The sequence below is a fragment of the Balaenoptera borealis genome, assembly GCF_965194805.1.
Source record: "Balaenoptera borealis genome assembly, chromosome: 9".
NCBI classification, from domain to species: domain Eukaryota; kingdom Metazoa; phylum Chordata; class Mammalia; order Artiodactyla; family Balaenopteridae; genus Balaenoptera; species Balaenoptera borealis.
Window position 1 is genome coordinate 2,678,743 of NC_138873.1, and position 18,662 is coordinate 2,697,404.

General features: G+C 47.6%; 1 protein-coding gene across 3 annotated transcripts in view; it reads left to right on the plus strand.

Annotated features, from left to right (window-relative positions):
* Positions 1-18,662, plus strand: part of RPS6KA2 (ribosomal protein S6 kinase A2) — a gene marked incomplete at its 5' end in the record, with an annotated part of 372,896 nt that overhangs the window by 217,328 nt on the left and 136,906 nt on the right. The window lies entirely within an intron of this gene.

Genomic DNA, 18,662 nt, shown 5'->3' on the forward strand with positions numbered 1-18,662 from the left:
TGTTAATTTCTGCTGTACAGCAAAGTGATTCAGTTATATATTCATTCTTTTTCATGTTCTTTTCCATTATGGTTTATCCCAGGATATTGAATATAGTTCCCTGCGCTATACAGTTGGACTTTGTTGTTTATCCATTCTATATATAATCATTTGCATCTGCTAATCCCAAACTCCCAATCCATCCCTCCCTCACCCTTTCCCCCTTGGCAACCACAAGTCTGTTCTCTCTGTCTGTGAGTCTGTTTCATAGATTCGCCCTTTTTTTTCTCCTCCTCTTTGACCTATTCATTCTGAGTGTCTTCCACCACACACCCCGATGCAGCAAAGACTATTTCTGTATATTTTCCATGCATTCAGAAGTACAGGAATAAAATAAAATCACACTAAGTAAAAACTGGAATATCTGTCCACATCATCTGCTTTGCTGCTTACCCAGGATTTCACTCTGTTTCTTGCATGCTGGGTGGGCGATTTCCTAGATGTGGCAAATTTATAAGTGGGTAGGAGGCGTCGGAGCTCTGAGGCAGGGAGAGACCAGGGGCTTGAGCAGGAGGTGAAGAGTGAGCCTGTGAGCCGGGGATTAGTCAGTGCCGGGCTGCTCCAGTGGGGAGTGCCCCTTTCAAATGTAGGGAGACTGGGGGTGAGCTTGCTCTGCATGAAATCCAGTTGGTAACCAGTAGTTTAGCCAGAAATGCTCTTCATCTTTGGTCCAAGCTTCTGTGCTTGTTAAGTAGGTAAAGCCAGTGTAGCACTAAAAGCATTCTCTAGAATGCTCTGCCTTTATTTCCGATGACGCTGGGTTCTGTTGTGTTGTATTTTTCCCCCAGTGTCGTATGTTTGCTGATATATTTTCACTGGTAAAAGCTATTAAATTAAACTCAAGTAGGAATTATCAACAAATAGTCTGTTAAGCTACAGTGTGATTTAATCAGGCAAATGGCTCAGACACAAATATATTCAGTATAAAATATTGTTCATCGTATCTGATTTGCAGCTGTGTAGGAAGCCTTTCCTGCTGATGAGTTGGCTAAGGAGACGTAATGGCGGTGCAGCTGTACTTAAACCTGGGAACCTGCCCCCCGGGGTATGGGGGGGACTGCAGTGGCCGCATCACCGTGGTTGATCACCACGCGGGCAAGAGCCAGTGTTTGGAACCACCGAGATGCGCACTGACAAAGCTCTCCTCCCTCAAACTTTAGCCCGGCTCCCCGGCCCCTCTTTTCAACTCGGCCGGACCTTGGGCTTCTGTGTCATCCTTGCTGAGCCTCCAAAACCCGGTTTAGCATGAATTCTGCTGAGTTGATTTAGAGAGCACCCCGATCCCTCTTCGGCCTTTGATCGCCCTCTATATCTGGTCCAGTTCCCCATCCCCACGTCCCCAGGTGAGGTGAGATGACCCTGACCTGCCTTCAGCTCAGTTTAGAAGGAACTGCCCTACCCCACCGCCCCTCACCTGCCCCTTGGCTGCAAATCCCCACGTGTCCTTCTTGTATGGGATCTGAGCTCCATCTCTTCCCCCTGCTGCAAACCCCACTGCAGTGGTCCCTTGAATAAAGTCTCCCTCACCATTTTTAACAAGTGCCGGAATAATTTTTCTTGAGCAATACCTATTATTAGTAGTAATTTGCGTGTGTTCCTTGAGAGCCCTTAATGGGGGTCCCAGGAACACCACTGATCAGAGAGCCCTACTTGATTCCAACCAGCAAACGCTCAGCAGCCAATCTTTCTCCATGAGCTTTGGTTTGCAAAGGCCCCTAGGGTCTGCAGGCCGCCCTCACCCTAAGAGCCCCAAGCTTCTGTCCCCGTGGGCCAGGCAGAGGTGCTTTCCCCCTCGCCCTGCACTGGGCCCCCTTCCCCGGCCCAGGGCTCCCCACGCTCCCTCCACTGGCTGTGCCCGGATCTTGCTGGCTACCGTTCCCCTGGCCCCGGGCACTTCCCTCGTTCTCCTGCTGTCAGCCCCACCAGGCCACTTCATGCTTTTGAGCTCCTATCTCCTCAGCTACAAAACAGGGATTCCCCCGTGATAATGCTGTCCTCAGGTTATTAAATGCTTAGAAGGTGAAATGGGCCCAGTCAGGGAAGAATTCGCCCTTGGCATTCTGTGATGTCACACAAAGCTGGCTTTGATTGGACCCCGTCTAGAAGGGGGTTTGCACTACATTATGGGGGAAGAAAGCTTTTCCTCCTCTGCCAGCCTCCTCTCCCTCACGCTTCTGAGGACTCATCTGTTTCAAGTTAGTACTGTCACCACGGAGCTAGCTTTCCTAGGTTGTAGCTACGCTGAGGTTCCTGGGAGGGATGCTCTCATCCATGTTGCTGTCACTTTAAACATAATTCATGGAAACAGCAGCTCTTGTAAAGCAGAGAGCTTCATGCTGTGCCTGGTGTCAGCCCTGTAGCCAGGGGCTGAGGAGCCGGTAGAAATGATCTGGCTTCTTAGGGAGAAGAACTGCTTATTCTTTTGGCTAGTCTACTCTCCTACGTTAAATTAATAAGATTCAAAAACACACATCAGAGGAGTGTTTACTTTGTTGGCCTGTGTGTTTCCTCCTGTTGCCCAAGAAAAGAAGGTTCTGAATAAGACTGAAAAGCTCTGAAAAATCTGCCTCACACCGTGGGGTGATTTGTGTGCCGTATCATCAGTCGTGGGATTTTCAGGTGGGTATTAGCCAGACCTCGAGTCCGGGACCTCTTTGATGTGTCCGTGCAGTCACCGTGAGCTGTGACATTCCTTGCGTCAGGACACCCAGGCCACACCGGCCTGCCCGAGGTAGCTTTTACTCCTTAAAACGTGCGGTCAGATCTTTAAGGAAAAGGGATGGAGGGATTTACTTTGAAAGACTCTCTTCTGGAATGCCTACGGTGGAAATACTCTAGTGACTACTTAGGAAATCGCTCATTCAGGTCCCAATTTTAACACTTTTGGCCCAGGATAATTGCAAACTTTCTACAACTAAGGAAAGTTAGTTATATTATCTAACATAATATTATATTAGATATAATATTAACCTCCAAATATATATTTAACATGCAGAATATAGTGCGGACAATCACTTTCTAAGAATGAAAATTTAAGAAAGCTTCTTATTCTGAAAAGTGAGTAGAACGCAGATCGGAGAAGGTGCTCTGGAGAGCCTTGGCGGGAGGGAGGCTGGGAGTGCAGGTGGGGAGGGCAGCGGCAGAGAGGAGCTGCGAGAGCTGGGCGGCGGGGCGGGCTCTGTGTGCCCCGAGACCCCCAAGCTGAGCGTGCAAGGGGGCCACAGGAGAGAGGCACTCTTGCCTTTTGACTTGCTACAGTGACTCTGTTTGGTTGACTTTGAAGATAAAGAAAAAAAAAAAACAGAAAAAGCAGAAAGGAGCACTTCTTTTTAGAACACCTTCGGCTTCTTGCATCCTGCTTAGTTTGTAATCAGGTTAGGGAACAGGGCAGCTGGGCTGCTGGAACGAGGTAGCGATTATCGCTCCCTGCCTTCACCCCAGAGAACCCCAAGAAGCAGCGTGAGGTTGGGCATGACTTTTGTATTTCTAGATCTCAGCAAAAAAGAGAAGGCATGAATTTTTTTTATATATACTTATATTCTTAATAGGATTCCCCTTCTTCATTCTCTCTCTTTTTTAAAAAAATAAATTTATTTATATATTTATTTACTTTTTGGCTGTGTTGTGTCTTCTTTGCTGCGCGCGGGCTTTCTCTAGTTGCATTGAGCGGGGGCTACTCTTTGTTGCAGTGCGTGGGCTTCTCGTTGCGGTGGCTTCTCTTGCTGAGGAGCACGGGCTCTAGGTGTGCAGGCTTCAGTAGTTGTGGCACATGACCTCAGTAGTTGTGGCTCGCGGGCTCAGTAGTTGTGGCTCATGGGCTCTAGAGTGCAGGCTCAGTAGTTGTGGCACACGGGCTCAGTAGTTGCGGTACGTGGGCTTCAGTAGTTGTGGCTCGTGGGCTTTAGAGCGCAGGCTCAGTAGTTGTGGCGCATGGGCTCAGTAGTTGTGGCACACGGGCTCAGTAGTTGCGGCACGTGGGCTTCAGTAGTTGCGGCTCGCGGGCTCTAGAGCGCAGGCTCAGTAGTTGGGACGCATGAGCTTAGTTGCTCCATGGCATGTGGGATCTTCCCGGACCAGGGCTCGAACCCGTGTCCCCTGCTTGGGCAGGTGGATTCTTAACCACTGTGCCACCAGGGAAGCCCCCGAAGGCATGAATTTTGATGTGTGACTCAATTAAGACTTTGCAGAATCCACCCCGACAGAGATGTGAATAAAAATGTTCAACCTGGTCAGAAGATGCTGAAGCCCATCTGTGAAGGGTCGGCATGCGGGACAGCTGGGGTACTCAGAGCCCCGTCTTACGCCTCCATCAGCGTGTCCCACTTTCTTCTTTGACTCGTTGTTGAGGTGCACCACAGTGGAACTCCAGCAGTGGGTGTAAGGAAGTGAGACTGATTTGTCAGAATGCACCGGCTGTAGTCGTTGTGTACGTGCGTGAGGATGGGGCTTATACTCAGCGGGGCGACGGACACTTGCCCACACCATCACGGGAGTTTGGGGCAGCACCTGCGATTCCTGCCAACGCCTCCACTTTCCACCCAGCCGAGTGAGCTCAGCAGAGCCCCCGTCCCCCTCCTTCCCTCCACCCAGCCTGTTCCATCTGCGGCCCCCCCTCCATGCCCTCCCTCCTGAGACGCCTGCCACTCAGGCACATGGCAGCCCACGCCCATCCACCTGCTTCCATTCCCAGCGTCCCCCTTGGCCCTGAGCTGACCCGTGGCTTAGATTCAGGGCCCTCACTTTCTTCCGAAGATTCTGGCCTGGAGCACTTGGGTTTGGACAGGGGAGATCTGTGGGAATTGGGGAGAAGTGTTCTTTGCTGTGTGACCCGGGGTGGCGTGGAGCCCGCTGCCGGAGTCTGAGCCTGCCGGGCGGTTCGTGTTCATCACACCCCATCTCCGGAGGAGGCTGTTGGGCAGAGAAGCCACTAGAAGAGTTCCTCCCGGTGGCTTGGGCTCTGTCACCCATTCCTGTCAAGTTCTGGGTTTAAGGAAGTTCACTGAATCACAGACCATCCCGCGGGGCCAGGCCGGGTCCGGGAGCTGCGTGCTCCCTCGGCTGTTGGGGAGGTACCCCTGGTCCTCTCTGAGGGCATCCTCCGTGTGGCACCGCCCGCACCTCTGCGCGAGCTCCGAGCCTCGCCTCGTTGCTGTGCGTGGATTTGCATAAAACCTTCTTTAGCCAGCTTGTGGCTGGTCTGGGACGCGTCAGGCTCGGCTCCGGTGGCTCTGTGTCCGGGGACAGCTGTGTGTGGCTGTCAGGACCCTTGCCCTGCTGTGTCCCGCACGCGTGTTCTCTGTGGTGCGCGCCTTCTGGGTCAACGCGTGTGAAGTCTGTGGAGGTCTTTTCGGAACTTCTGTCTTCGGTATTAACTGAACATTCACCGTGTGCCTGGAGATGATCTGTAGGACTTGGGTTTAGAGGGTTAAGAAGTAGGAAGAAATGGCCTTGACCTAAGACTAACTGTGGCGGACTGAAACCTCTGTAGAAGTGAGGTGCCTAAGAAGCCGTTACAAAAGCACACACCCGCTGGAGGGAGGCCCGCATACTCAGCTCACAAACTGCAGGCCTGCTGTTTGGCATTTAAAATCTTCCTTAGAAAGAATGTCTCATCGACATTCACAGTATAGCTGAGAGAGTGTCACCTGCAGGAAAAAGTATGGAAAAACAAAAGAAATCATTTTCATCACTTAAAAAATTTTAAAGCAGTAAAATATCTTAGGAGGGTGAGAAGCTGTCAACATTTTAAAAGCAAATTCAGAAATTTCAAAATGTTTGAATACTAGCAATTTTTAAAAACTGAAAAACGATAAAAGTCAAGGGGGCTTTTATTTTAAAAGCCGGTGCTTACAGAGGAATAGGGTTAATTCAAGGAAGATGGCTCTTAGGACATCTTAAAGCAATTTCTAGTCAAATGTAAAAGCTTTTGACTTCCTAACTCTGAGTTTTGTGATGCGCGATTTCACTTTAAAGCCTACCAGCCCATGACTGTGCCCTGGCTCACAAGACGGAGTCGAGTGCCCTCCTCTTGGGAGGGGCCTGGTTCTCTGAAGGATCCCCTCTGTGCTTGGCACCTCGGGCCCCTTCCGTAGGGACACAGAGGCCGGCTGGGCGCCTCTGCTCCCGGCGCCACACCTGGGCTCGCAGCCCGCGGAGCACGTGAGCCTGCGGCCCCGTAGGAAGGCCCTGGCATGCCCCGCCTGCGGCCCCCCGAACCCTGTACCTGGCGGACCGATCCCCTGGGCGTGTGCCCCAGGCCGAGGCGGGAGCGGGACGAGAAGGATGGCCAGCCTCTGGGGACCCCGGGAGCAGGTGCCCAAAGCCCAGGGCCCGGTTTGTCTTCCTGGCGTCTCTGGCCCGAGCAGCCCCGAGCCCTGAGAAGGAGCTCCGCCCGCCCCTGGGGAGTGTGACTGAGGCGACCCGCTCAGGAAACGGGGGCGCTTTACTGGCTGCTGGCCGTGCAGGTGGTTAGCCCTTGCCAGTGACGGGTAGTTACTTCTCCTGCCTTGGCTTCACGCCTCACCGTGACCTGCACCGCAGCCAGCTAGGCTGTTCCTGCCTGTGACACAAGCGGCCAGTGGGGTCAGAGGAGACGCCACGTTTCTGTCGCTGCTCAGCCACTTAGTACTTGTGTGACTTCGGCAGGTGGCCAGCTGACCCTTCCTGAGGCTCAGTTTCCTCCTCTGAAAATTGGTACAATACCTGCCTGCAGGGATCTAGCCAGGAGTAGATGGAATGGCCTGTCCACGGGCCCCGGTGGGCACTTAGTTAAAAAAAAACCTCCGTGCTTCCCATTACACTGCAATCTGTTTACGACACTCAGTCCTCGCTTCCTGCAGCACTGCTTCTAGTCTGTACCCCAGCCTCAGGGTCCCGCACGCCGGCCTCTGGGTCCCGCACGCCGGCCTCAGGGTCCCGCACGCCGGCCACTGGGACCCATACGCCGGCCTCAGGGTCCCGCACGCCGGCCTCAGGGTCCCAAACACCGGCCTCAGGATCCCACACACCGGCCTCAGGGTCCCACACACCGGCCACTGGGACCCGTACGCCGATTTCAGGGTCCCGCACGCTGGCCTCAGGGTCCCGCACGCCGGCCTCTGGGTCCCGCACCCTGGCCGCTGGGTCCCGCACGCCGGCCTCAGGGTCCCGCACGCCGGCCTCAGGGTCCCGCACGCCGGCCACTGGGTCCCGCACGCCGGCCTCAGGGTCCCGCACGCCGGCCACTGGGTCCCGCACGCCGGCCTCAGGGTCCCGCACGCCGGCCTCAGGGTCCCGCACGCCGGCCACTGGGTCCCGCACGCCGGCCACTGGGTCCCGCACGCCGGCCACGGGGTCCCACACACCGGCCTCTGCGTCCCGCACGCCGGCCACTGGGTCCTGCACACCAGTCTCGGGTCCTGCACACCAGTCTCAGCGTCCTGCATACCAGCAGCAGCCAGACGTGCTGCAATCAGGGGGTTTATTAAATACAACATCAGAAGCATTAGTAAAAAATTACAAATGCCACTTAAAGTGAAGGGTTCCAGGCAGAGGCACTCACGTTTCAGGACTGGACTTTTTCCTGAGTACTAAATCAAACTTCCCCTCCAACCTAGAAAATTCAGGTGCGTGCTTTTCACTAAAGGCTAGAAATATAAGGAAAGGTTCTGAAAATTTAATACAAATGGACAGCTCCATTTCCTGTGGCTAAGCCTTCTCTCTGAGCCCTGATAACACCAAACTACTACTTAGTTTTGAAAGGTAATGGAGGAGTGGGAGTGGAAGAGAGAGAAGAGGGGGAAACAGAGAAGGGAAGAGGAGGGGAAGGATGAGTGAAAGAAACAGGGAGAATGCCGGCAGCAGAGGCCAGGTGGGAAAGACAAAGAAAGATGCACTGAGAAGGAGGGGGACTGGCACTGAGGAGATCTGAGGTGGCCGCTTAGGGAAAAACACCAGAATGTGGGAAGCAGTTACATCCAAACTGTAGAGTCTGGCCGCCCTCACCCCCCGAGCGTGAAAGCAGCACATGCCTAGCCCTGTAATAGACGGAGTGTCACCTGTGGGCTCCCCAAGGTTGTTTCTGGCTAACTTAGAGTCACAGGATTAGACACAGTCAAGAGGAAAGGGTCAGCGAGCAGCCAGCAGGGATCCTAGACAGAGCTCCTCACTTCTGGTCCCCTTGCCCTGTTTGCAGCTGAGGCGCAAGGTGTGGAAAGTTCCAGAACATGAACCTGGGGCGAAGGCTGCATTCGTGTAGGGGACCCAGAAGCATGTGAAATCTTCCTTCTCAAGACGAGCTAGGATTCTGGATTCCACCAGTGCGCTGTTGGCCAGCATTGGCCGCAGATGGCCGAGGTACCAGAGATACTGGAGTCGCGGATTCCTTGCTTATGTCATACCTGGTGGACACGGCAGGACAGGACCGGGGATCTCCAGGCCCTTCTTCGGGGAACAGCCGAAGACGTCCCTCCTGCCGCCCCAAGCCCTCCCTGAGACTAGTGGGCGGAGCCTGGCATCCAGCGGTGGGACAGCAAGGAAAAACTGGAGGAAAAAACAAACAGGATTTGGAGAGGGACCTTGGACACAAAGTCATATGCTTCCTGAATTCACAGTGTGTCTGCTGCAGTTAGCAAATGCAGCAGGTGGGGAGAGCGAGGTGGCCCTGCTCTCAGAGGATGCTTGTACTTGGGTGACTGCCTGCCCGTGCTCAACCCCCCACCCCCTCTCGAGGTCCGCGTTTGTGCCCCCCCCCCAGCCCAGTGGGGACATCCCTGGCCCGCTGGTGGGGCAAGATGAGTTCTGAAAACGATGTAAAGCTTTATGGAAACGTAGGAAGGTACTGTGCTGTCGTCCACACAACAGCGGAAAACGTTTCTTAGGAGCCCACAGGACTGATTTTACAGAGTTTTTACAATGTCTGTGATGAAAGAATCCAGAATGGCAACTTACAAGGATTTGTTTTGCTTCCCCGAATTCTTCGTAACCAACGTGTTCTATGAATTCCACTCTTTTACGGTCCTGTGTCAGCATCAGCAACTCACCTTTGTGTTTGAAAAGACATGGTTATCCGTAATTACCGTTCAAGTGCATTTCATGTTTCCAGACACGCATCTGCCACTGAAGTAGTGACAGATACTCTCACTCCCAGAGCTCTTCCATCTGGGAGAAAAAAAAGGAGAGACAAAGTCAGGATTAAAATGATTATTATTTTTCCAGCCAGCAGGTCTTTCATGCACTTTATAGGTTTTAAGGTGAAGGGGTCTGAACCATTTGAAAACTAAATAGTACAAGTTTTCTTTCTCAGCAAAGATGAGTTTGAAATATTCACTTTGACAACCTGGAGATTAAAATGATCAGCTCTCTATAAATATTTAAGTTTTTATGTACATATGTTTTTAACTGTGTGTGTGTGTGTGTGTGTGTATGAGTGCGCACACTACATGTGGTGTTTTCCTGGCCACGGTGATTAGCTCAGAGTTGAGCGTGCGGTCCAAGACAGTCAAATGGGATGTAACTTGGGACCTTTGTTCATCGGCTGTGGAGGAACAAGGAGGCATGGAGCCTGGGAGCTTTCTGAGACCAGGAGGTTACCCAGCCTACAGAGCAACCAACAGAGCAGAGCCAAGAAAACCGTAGAGAAATGAGGTTGGAGCCTTGATCAGCCCATGCCTGAAGTTCTTATTACCTTGGAACATTTTGGTTACGTGATCCAACCAGTTCCACTTATTGTTTAAGCCAGTTTGATTTGGGTTTTCTCTTATGCAAATAAAATCGTCCTGATACACTTATTATCTAATTAACTCTTTACTAGAACCCTAAAAGTGAATACAATTATATCCTTTTCATAGATGAGGCAACTATATTAAAAGATCAAATAACTTGACTGAGGTCATCCTGATAGTAAGTGAGGAATCAAGTATCAAACTTGGTTCTATTTGCCTCCAAAGCTTGTGCCTTTAACCACTGTGATATATACTAAACCTAAAATAACACGTTTAGACCAGATCATTCTGTTCTATTCACACTGGCCAGGAAACTGCTCTCCTGAAGATGTTTTCTGTCCAAAAAAATCACAAGGGGATTTGCTTACAGGTTATACATTGTGTTTAAGGTTCGGGCTGCCTTGTAGCAGGTGCCTGGTGTACCTAGGTGCTCAGTTAAAATAAGTGGTGAAGGAATGAGCGTGTGAATGCTTCCTGGCCCTCTCCCAGGGGACCCGAGAGCTCACTGGGACCAGCCCCTCCAGGTCCAGGGTTCCAGATTCCATTAAAACACAGTGCTGTTGATGCTTTTATAATTACAGAAGAGGCATGTCCCCATCTTCCTTTTGCTCACCTTTTGTGTCCCGAGGTAAAGGTCCCAGTGAGAGCCAGGATGAGGATACTGGAAAGTACAAATGAGGCTTGAACTTGTCCCCAGAGGTCGTTACAGCCTGTTGGCATCTCTGCCTGGGGGCTGGGTCCTGCTGATGCATTTGTGTTGTTGGTTCATTTGGATGAAGGGACATATGTGGTATATTTAACAGTTTTGCAAATGTAGATAGAATTCTGCCAAATGGCTGTCTGTGAAGAATAGGGACATGTCATCATAGTATAATAACATGTATTATTTGGAAAATATAATAATACCTTTAAATTTATGTTTCAAAGCATAGTAGAAAGACTTTTTTTCAGATTTTCCAGTTTAATTGAGATGGCAAATTGGGAACATTAAAATTAAATTTTTTTATTCATTAAAAAACTGATGTGTTTTTTAAAATTTATTGAAGTATAGTTGATTTACAATGTGTGCATTTCTGCTGTACAGCAGTGATTAAGTTATATATTATTATATATGTATATAATTATATATACATTATAATATATATATTATTTTATATATTATATGTATATATAAACGTATATATATACATTCTTTTTCATATTCTTTTCCATTATGGTTTGTCACAGGGTATTGAATATAGTTCTCTGTGCTAAAACCTGAAATGTATTATTTTATGTTTGCAATCATTCTTTCAGTGTGTTTAGTGGGTCTGAGAATACTTTTGTTCCTTTTCTGTCTACTTTTCTTTGTCATAACTATCTCCAGTCTAAAATCTAGACTATGTAAATAATAATTTAAAGAAATAAGGATTCAAAACAAGATAGAAGTGGGTATTGATTCTAGAAAGACTATTTTATTTATTATACTTAGTTTCTTGCTCTTAAAATTATCCAACCATATAACTCTATGTAAAAATGGATATGCATATATTCATTTTATAGCATACATTTTGTGAAAACACTGTAACATTGTTTTCTTTGCCATTATTTTTCATATACTTTTTCGTCCAAATTTTTGCCAACACTACCTTTTAACTGTAGTGGTCACATTTTGATAAATTGCTAGAAAGAATTTGTTATATAAAACAATGTACAAAACTATGACATATAAGATAAAGACTCGTGAGCAAGCAGCCTTTTCTACCCTGAAAGTATCCACAAACTTTGTACTCAGTGCATTTCTAAGTGTTTGGCATCATGGAACGTGTAACCTAATTGCATCGGATTTTATCTTTTTTAACCGTCATGAGTTCTTTCCTTTGAATTGTGTCCTTGATTTTTGCTTATAAATGATGGGCAGCTAATTCCTTCAGAATTCAGGAAATTCACATTAATTTCCTGCCCCTCACCCTGCCACCAGTGTCTGTGTTGGTTTGATTATCTTTTTATTCACAGGGATGAAAAAGAGAGAGGCTTTTCATCTTCTTCCATGTGGTGTCATACTGATTGATTGGAGAATAATGACTCGCTTTCATACATTTATTAAATGATAAGCCACACCCTGTAGTAAATGCCTTCATGCTCACAGAGCCATTTCAGAAGACCTTTTTTACGTGATATTTACCATTAAGTATTGCTGTTTCTAGCAAGCTACTTAGTAGTGAAAGATACTGTGTCGAAATAAATAGCAAGAGATATAGTAAGGAGAAGGGAGTGGAGAAATAAATTAAAACAAGAAAAAAAGTAAGAAGGATAGAAAAAGAGAACAAGAATAAATGATTTAAAGCTAATAAATTCTCTTTATCTTGAAAGAGTATAGACGGATATTTTCTGATTACATGAGTATTCTAGTTTGTGAATTCCCCATTTCCAAATAAGTACAAATTAATAAAATATACTTGGCACTAAAACTTCTCTGAATAAAATTAAGCTTTTGATAATTCAGAATGTACTTTATGATGTTTCCATATTCCTAGGTCATCAATATAAATATCCAACATTGTGGTCCAGCTATAACAATACCATATCATAGAAAAACAATGGAATCATTTGATCTAACGGTCAAGCAGCTCAGCGGTCCTTTCCGTAATTACCCTGAAAGTAAATTTGAATCAAGGTTTTTCCATTTGTCTATTACACTGGAACCCTGTTTTCAAACATCTCATGCGGAACTGCAGTACGTGAAACAGATTTTGAAGAAGAGCCACTTTGGTTGCAAGGGGATGAGAGGGTCTTGGCCTCCCTGTGGCCTCCCCCCTCCCCCATCGATCTCTGGCCAGATCACAGAACCCCAGGGTCCCAGAGAACCCCAGTTTGAAAAGCAACCAGTCTAGACAAGCAATAGATGGCAGCCTCGTCCCCTTTACCGTCTCCCCCCGTTAGTCCTAGAGCGAAGTTGACACAACAGCCTGCTCTCTTCTCTCCAAATGCCAGCAGAGACCAGGTTGGATTTGGGCTGACCCTACTGTATATTCCTGAAGTTGTGCTTCAGAGTCAGTCCCCGATCCTAAATTGTTTAGTTATTCACGTTTAGTTCATTTTTCTCTTTCATAAAAGTTCTGTTTTTAAAAAATGTCCTTAGCACCCTGGTTGTTTGGATCTGGGAATAAACATGACTTTACGTCTAACTGCGTATCAGCTGTGGAAGACACAGAATAAACACCCCCATCCAAGAGAGCGGCCACAACTGAGAAAGTCTTTGCTCGTAGAGCAGGACTGGGAAGGGGTCAGGGAGCGTTCTGTCAGGCTCGTGGGGAGAAGTCCTCAGACCCTCTTACCAAGCTCTGCAGGGTGGCCTCTATCTGTGCGGGATCCAGGGACATTGCTTTCCTATGCCTTTTAGATCTAAACGGTAGGCAAAATGTTATGTTTTCCCCGAGACTCAAAAGTTACCCCTGATTTCATCTCCCTCACAGACGGAAATAATTCAGAATCTGTAACTGGAAATTCTGGATGGGTTTTTTTTTTCTTGCATGTACTGATAGACTGTTAAATTAGATGTGAGAATTTTGAGCCGAACATTTTTTTATTTTTGTAGCACCAAATTGGATTAAGTTTTCTTGGATATAGAGATACTTGTTGTTACCACATACAATTAAAGTTATCCAACTTCTAAACTGTGAGTGGTTGCTTTATACCATTGTTAAGGGAGGGTTGTCTATACCCTGGAAACTCTGTTTCCAAAATGTGTTAAATGCCCATCCTAAATTCTCTTGCACTGTCAGTGAGCAAATATCCTGGGAGACTGCCCATCATACACTGAGCCAGTGTCTCCTGGGTGTGTGTGGGGGGCTGTCTTTGTGAAAAATTCCAAAAATTTCCCTGAGAACTGACGCAGAATTAAAATCAGATACATGAGAAGCGTGTACGCTGCTTCGTTTTTTAATGTGCACTTTCATGAAAGGTACCAAGAAAGTTCTTCTTTGAATCACCTCAGTAGTTGTTTTGTCCTAAGTTCACTTGAATACTATGACTTTTTTCTTGTTTCTATAAACAGCTTTATGAGATCTAGTTCACATACCATACAATTCACCCCTTTAAAGTGTACAGTGCCGAGGTATATTCACAGAGCTGTACAACCATCACCACAATCTAGAACTTTTTCATCACCCCAAAATAAACTCTGGACCCATTGCCCATGACCCTCCATTTCTCCATCCACTGCCCCTCCTTCCAACAGCCCACGTTAACTGCTAATCGCTTTTAATCGCTATAGGTTGGCCTATTCTGCACATTTTATATAAATGGAATCATAGAATAGGTGGTGTTTTGTGACTGGCTTCATTCATTTATCACAGTGTGTCCACGGTTCATCCATGCTGTAGCAGATATTTCTCTTTATCACCAAATACTCCATTGCATGGACATAGCACATATTATTATCCAGGAATCAGCTGATAGACATTTAGGTTGTTTCCACTATTTGGCTATTGTGACTAAAGCTGGTGTGAACATTTGTGAACAGGTTTTTGTGTGGACATAATGTTTTCATTTCTCTTGGGTAGATACCTAGGACTGGAATCGCTGGGTCACATGGTAATTCTATGTTTAAGCTTTTGAGGAACCTCCAGACTGTTTTCCAGAGTGGTTGTAGCACTTTACGTTCCCACCAGCAGTGATCAAGGGGTCCAGTTTCTCACCAACACTTGTTACTGCTCACTTTTTTGATTAGAGCCATCCTAGTGGGCGTGAAGTGGTGTCCCACTGTGGTTTGGGGTTGTGTTGCCTGATGACTAGTGGTATTGGCATCTTTTCATGTGTTTATTGGCCACATCTTCCTTGGAGAAATGTCTATTCAAATCACCTTTTTAAAATATTAGGTGATTTTTTAAATTATTGAGTTGTAAGAGTTTTTTTTATATTCTGGATACAAGTCCCTTACCAGCTATATTATTTGCAAATATTTTCCCCCATTTTGTGGGTTGTCTTTTCGCTTTCTTGATGGTATCATTTGCAGCATAAGTGCCATGACTTCTGTGTTAACCCCATCATCCCACCATGATTTGCAGTCACTCTCAAGGCCCTTTCCAACCCTGCTTGGACATCCAGATTTCCAGGTGGGTGTTGTTTCCGGGATATATCTTTTTTTCTTAACAGCTTTATTGGAGTATAATTGCTTTACAATGTTGTGTTAGTTTCTGCTGTATAACAAAGTGAATCAGCTATACATATATATATATCCCCATATCTCTTCCCTCTTGCATCTCCCTCCCTCCCACCCTCCCTATCCCACCCCTCTAGGTGGTTACAAAGCACCGAGCTGATCTCCCTGTGCTGTGCAGCTGCTTCCCACTAGCTATCGGTTTTACATTTGGTAGTGTATATATGTCCATGCCACTCTCTCACTTTGTCCCAGCTTACCCTCCCCACCCCCCACGTCCTCAAGTCCATTCTCTAGAAGGTCTGCGTCTTTATTCCCGTCCTGCCCCTACGGGATATATCTTTGAAGAATTGAATTCACAGGGCCGCTTGATTTTCTCATGTAATAAAGCAAGGAAGGCAAGGGAGACCCTTAGCTTGGTTCCCCCACTGTGAACAGGTAGGCGTATTTCAAAGGAATCCATTTTAACTCCTACAAGTACTCAGGTCTATGGGTCTCAAAAGAAATAGGGTACAGTTGGCTGAAATCTGATCTATTTATTCTTGTACTGCATCCACCATCTTGTTTTCAAATGGGCAGAAGTTGCTAAAACCACAACCCAGGGCTGTAGCTGTAACAAAAAAGGATTGAAGAATCTCATGTATGGAGTCTGTCTCGCTCCTGTCCCATCCCAGTGCAAGGGTAGCCTTGCACTGGCTTTGCTTTCATGTAAACGCTAATCAAGGGTTTGAACCTGCAGTGGGGAGTCAGGACCCAGAGGCCAATGATCTGATAACAGGTGGTGATTTTGTGCCTTAGGCTAAATTCGTATCAGCCTGCAAAGTAAAAAGCTTTCTATTGGGTTGTCATGTCTTCGGCAGGATAAAGCCTTTATATCTCAACCATTGATCATATATTTTCATTTCAGGCCTTATTACCACCGAGAGCAATCTTTGGGTTTGCTCTTTTCAGTAAAACGTGTATGCTATTTTTATTCTTATGTCACCTTTAGAGCGTCTCAGCTGAATGCATAACGGGGAGCGTATGGGTGTTCCCGCCTGTGTTTCTATCTGAAACGCCTACCCCACAGCCCTTTCACAGTTAGAATCATAGCCTGCATGTTGATCTGTTGCTATAATGTCACATCAAATTTTAAGTGCCTAGAGAGAAAGCATGATATTTTAAAACTTAAATAGGAAAATCTACTAGAAACTTACGAAGATAAATTCTGATATTCTAATTGGATTAAGCCTAAACAAGCAAGTATAAGTTCCAAGCCAGAACTTTAGGACCCCGTATTTCATCTCGTTTTCAAGGCTAAGTGATGACCCAAGGGTTGCCTTTTAAGGGCCATATAATCTAATTAAGGAGACAAGAGTAATAATATTCTTTCAATAATTATGAATGCTGTAAGATTTTGTCACATGCATGGCATAAATTACCTATCATAAATCTACTATTGTAAATCTACCGTAAGACCATAGGGTTTGCGAAGAAAGAGAAGTCTCTGAGGGCGGAGCTCTTCACTGATGTAATGAACTCGTGTCCGTTGACCCTGCGAACCAGGACCCGAATGCAGATGACGTGATGCAGGTTGCAGCTTCCACCCAGCCGGAATCTCTAGAGAAAGTCTGATTGGGGGAGGTTTTAGGAGAGGCACAGAGCGGGTAGGATGGAGAATGCGGGAGTGGACAGGTGCTCCGAGTGGGGACACCACGCCGGTGAAGGCCCTGGTGGAGGTGGTAGGGGAGCAGCTGTGGGGAGCCTGTGTGCACAGCCCTGGCCGGCGCCCGTTAGGTGGGGCGGGCTTGCGCAGGCCTCTGCGTGTGGTCTGGAGTGACCTGAACCGTTGCTTTGCTGGAGAAATCTCCGCGTTTCTTAGTGGCTTGCTTCCTCAGGCCCCAGATGCCCTGCGCTCTAAGCGGGCTCCGTATTTATGTCTGATCCTCACGACAGCCCCACGATGTAAGTGCTTTTATTCACTTGCCCTGCAGGTGAGGCCGTGAAGGTACCGAATGATTCCACGACTGGCTGAAGGTCCGCGGGACCACGTGTGCGTTCCAGCCTCACCTCCAGCTCAGCTGGCCCCACCCAGCCCAGAAGGCCTTCCCATCCTGTCTGACACAACTCTGCTGTTTGCATGCTAGTTGAATTAGCTCAAGAGATTTCAGTCCCTCTCGCAGGGAGCCACGGGCCCCTGTGGACAGTATTAAATGTGGAGTTCATCCCTTTATTTGCTTCTGGCTTTTTCCCTTTTTTTTTTTTGAGTTTTCCACAAGCTCATTCCAAAACCCCCAGATAGGTCACATCAGCAAACCTCTGTTGGGGGGAAAGTTTTAAGAAGAAAGTAAGACATCTTTCTACTTTTTATTAGTGCGCTGTGATGTTCCCATTTAAGTAAACTCTGAAGCTTCCAAACACTGATTTTAAAGCAGTTATTTCCTAGGCCATTTGTCCAGATCACATCTCGATGCCAGAGTGTCTGCGAGGGGAAAGTATTAGTACACACGTCTTCTGAAACAGTGTTGCTTACAGTAAAAACTTTAAATTGGAACGGTCTCCTGCTTGGGAGTGTTTTCATGGAGGGTTAATAGGAACAGAGCTTTTAGAAATGTTTTCATTATCACTTGTTTTTAAATATTTTGGCGTCTCATTCCTCTTACTCTGCAGGCCTTCCCCTTTTTCCCTAGTGACCTTTAGGAGGGGGGAGGCGTGGGCCCGGTTGGAGAAGTTCTCAGCTACAGCCTCACCCCCTCCCACGTGGGCACGTGGCACTTGTCCAGTCTCTGCCTGCAGCAGCATTGGCTGCCGGTTTGGCGGGTGTTGGGGGAGGGACTTTGGATCCTCCACCATCCCTGACATTCCGTCCAGAGCAGCAGGACGAGGGGGCTCATTTGGTGCACCTGGGCCTGCCCCCTCCAAGGCTCTGCGCTGCTGAGGGTCCTTTGTGATGCCTGTGACTTTGCTCACCTGGTACCTGCGTCAGCTTGAACTTGGCATCTTTCCTGGCACTCTACCAGGGAAAGTGGGGAAAACCACCGTTCAGATCCTCCCCACAACCTCTCAGGAACCCCACTGTCTCACAGGAGAGCTCTCTACCCAGGCGTCCTCGACTCCCAAAGAGAACTCCGACGCCCCAACGCCGATCCCATTTCGAGCCAAATGAAGCGTTGAAGAGCCCCCGTCTGACCCCAGCCCTGTGTTCCTGGCGGATGATGGATTGGAAGGAGGGCATCACCCCGCTCCCATAGCTGTGCCGCCACCCCACCCCACCCCATGCTCCAAGACTGCATTCAGTTCCTGAGTAACTACGTGAACTAAGGAACACAGTGTTTTTTGGAAGTGCCACGCCCCCCAAGGCAAGATTACACATGGCGGATTACAGCATAGCTTCCCTCCCTCAGCAGCCATGGTGTGGGGCACGTGGCTCTCAGAGAGGGAGGAGTTGGCAGAAGGAAAGGTCTTTCTGGATCTAGAATATTCAGTTCTTGACCTCCCAGTACCCTTTTATACTGAGGGCTTATATCATCATTTCAGAAGAACATAATGTCAACAGCCTATGTAGATTTAAGTGAATGTTCACACTGACAATCACTGAGCTTTTAGTCTTTGAACAAACTCACTCAGAGGGTGAAAGCCACGTCTTTCTCTCCACGTTTCGCGACTACGTAGCCTGTTGCTCTGCAGAAAAGAAATATTGACTTAAACAGAAATATTGACTTAACTCCTTTCTCATTTTTATTATGAGATATTTCAGACATAAATGCAAATAAAAAATACTATAACAAACACCTACATACCCA